Source organism: Lactuca virosa, chromosome 4, assembly GCF_052849685.1.
Source record: "Lactuca virosa cultivar CGN04683 chromosome 4, Lactuca_virosa_CGN04683_v6, whole genome shotgun sequence".
NCBI classification, from domain to species: Eukaryota; Viridiplantae; Streptophyta; class Magnoliopsida; order Asterales; family Asteraceae; genus Lactuca; species Lactuca virosa.
Genome location: NC_136429.1, coordinates 500,597,719 through 500,600,485, shown reverse-complemented (window position 1 = coordinate 500,600,485; position 2,767 = coordinate 500,597,719). Strand labels below are relative to the sequence as shown.

Sequence of the window (2,767 nt, the reverse complement as noted above, 5' to 3'; positions counted from 1 at the left end):
ATTATAACCATACTGAGACTAGATGGCCTGAAACAAGGCGTTGAAGGCGTTAAAAGCTGTTGATAACAACTGTCACTCGTAGGCGTGTATGCCTGCCTGTAGCTAGCAGTCTGAGTGTGGGGTTGTCAATCCCAATATAGATCTATACACACTTGTTTCAATCCCCGACTGGAGATTCTGGTTAAAATCTCAGGACTTTAACTATGTTGTTTAAATGAACTAACCAACCTGAACCGAATGACTCATAAAAAGCATATATATGTTACATGTATAATAGCTATAAAACCCCAATCATTCTGAAATGAATGACTGATAGTATGCCCGTGAATTAGATATGAAAGATGTATACTCTTGATTAGTTTTTAATCAAACCTTTGTTCTTGTAAAACAATGTACTTTAGTATACTTGAATCGTGAATTAATGTTTTATGAATCATAAATTATACCTATTATAATTTATATGTACTTTCTGAATTGATACTAACTGTTCATGAATGCAACCCCTTGCTCAACATGTTACAAAGGGTATTTGAACCGAATGAAATAACTTTTATATTTATATACATATACAAATATATATAAGTAAAATTTAAATGACATTCAGACAAATAACCGATACTATAAGCCCACATCCAAACAAGGAATAGGTACCAAAGTGAGTTATCAGTCCTAAGCCTTTTAAACCTTATATATATATATATATATATATATATATATATATATATATATATATATATATATATATATATGATTTCTGGGAAAAAATATAAGTTTATAAAATCATTTAAAAAGTTTAATATTTTGAAATGCTTTTGGTGACTTGATGTCATTTTAACACAATTTTTGAAACCATTTGATTTGATGATAACTGAAATCCGTTTTGATAAGATATTTTGAAACCATTTTTTTGTAACACAAAGCCTTTGTGTTAGACTTGTATTCCCCACCTTAAAACAGTAAAAACTATGAAAATACGGGGGTATGAACTCACCTGTAGTGAGTGATTTGAATGTAATATCGATATAGGATGCTAAGTATGCCAAGTGAAGTCTCGAGCACAAACGGATCCTATTAAGCATATAATGACACATATATCACTACAAGAAAAACAGCCTTTTACGACGCGCAATGCGTGTTGTAAAAGGCTCAGACGACGCGCAAATGCGTGTCAAGAAAGGCCCTGTCATAACGAGAGACGACACGCTTTTGCGCGTCGTCTATTTACGACGCGCATTTACGACGCACAATTACGACACGCATTTACGACGCGCGTTTACGATACGCATTGCGTATCAAGGAAGGCCCTGTCATAAATGAAGATGACACGCATTTGCGTGTCGTAACCTTACGACACGCATTTATGACTCGCATTGCGTATCATTAAAGCCCTGTCAAGAAAGGTCATGTCATAAATGAAGATGACACACATTTTTGCGTATCATAATTTTATATGTTTTAAAAAAAATATTATTTTGTAGATTTACTAATTTTCAAATTAAATTTGAATTTAATGTCTCATAATAGAAAATAAAATATCATATACAAAAAAATACAATCCATTGCATAAAATTTAATGTCATACAAATAATCGTTACATGGAAAGATAAAACAAATCAATAGAAGTTGTAACAAAAATTTACAAACTAATTAGATACAAGAAATATAAAAAAATATACCCTCAAATGCTTTTCAAAGTCTAATCTCCATGTCAGCTCTTCAACTCACTTCTCCAGTTTGTCCTTAGCTTCTCTAAGAGCTCCAACATCTCTTGCAGCCTGTGACAGCATATTATAATTTTTTAATTACTATTTACTCTTATAATTCAAAGCATTTAGATAAAATTGTAATATATAATACTAAGATTTTTTATAGAAAATCCACTCACCAGCTTCAACATTCTTAATTCTTTCCTTGCTACCTTTGAGGAAACTCTCTTTACTTGATAACTTTCAGCTGCATTACGACAAAATACAAATCATTATATTTCTACCTTGTTCTTATTTTTAACCTTTAATTGAATTTCAAAATGAAAATGACAAGATTTTCTTACATTGTCCATTTAACAAGTCTAGGCCTCTCTCATGTCAAATCTTCAAGTGAAAAACGTATCCAGACAAGAAAACATCAACACCTGCTTCATATGAACAATATTTCATTCCATAATCCTTCTCAAGACTAAACACAACATAATCAAAAACATTTGAATTTATGAAAACAAGTAAAGATAATATGCAATCCAGGGAAAACATGAAAATAATGAAAAGGAAAGAGCTAAACTTGGACTTTGACTTCAAACCGACTCCTTTTCAACTTCAGTATTCAAGCTTTTCTAGGTGAATTCACTAACTCCTCTTTTGACCTGTACTAAAAATCATGTCTAGTAGTCTTACCAGGCATGTTAACTAATTATAAAACAAATCATATCAATATCTCAACTTTTTAACTAATGACAAAAATAACCTTGTCAATGCAGCGATCCACATCCGGAAGATAATAGAAGTAAGAGAGTTGCTTGTATACATCAGCCTCCGAATACTAGTCAACAATTAAATTTTCAGTTTTTGATGAAGGGTAATGACAAAAATAGTGTTTTTGACTTTAAGATAACAGAAGCACGCTGGTTACTAAGTTTTTGATCATAGACTGATATAGCCCATAATTGATTATTAGAGGCTGGACGATAAAAGTTTGGCTTGGGCCTGTGACTGGTTAAAATATAATTAACTCCCAACATTTCATTATTTCTAATCATATACAATTTTCAAAA

At 31.4% G+C, this 2,767-nt stretch overlaps 1 long non-coding RNA gene across 1 annotated transcript; it reads right to left on the bottom strand.

Annotated features, from left to right (window-relative positions):
• Positions 1-1,603: 1,603 nt before the first annotated feature.
• On the bottom strand, positions 1,604-2,367 carry LOC145169414 (uncharacterized). The gene is made up of 4 exons (XR_013742475.1): positions 2,278-2,367; positions 2,051-2,131; positions 1,886-1,953; positions 1,604-1,775 (listed from the first exon to the last, which is right to left on the bottom strand). It is a non-coding gene; the product is annotated as an uncharacterized LOC145169414 (long non-coding RNA).
• Between the last annotated feature and the right edge of the window lie 400 nt (positions 2,368-2,767).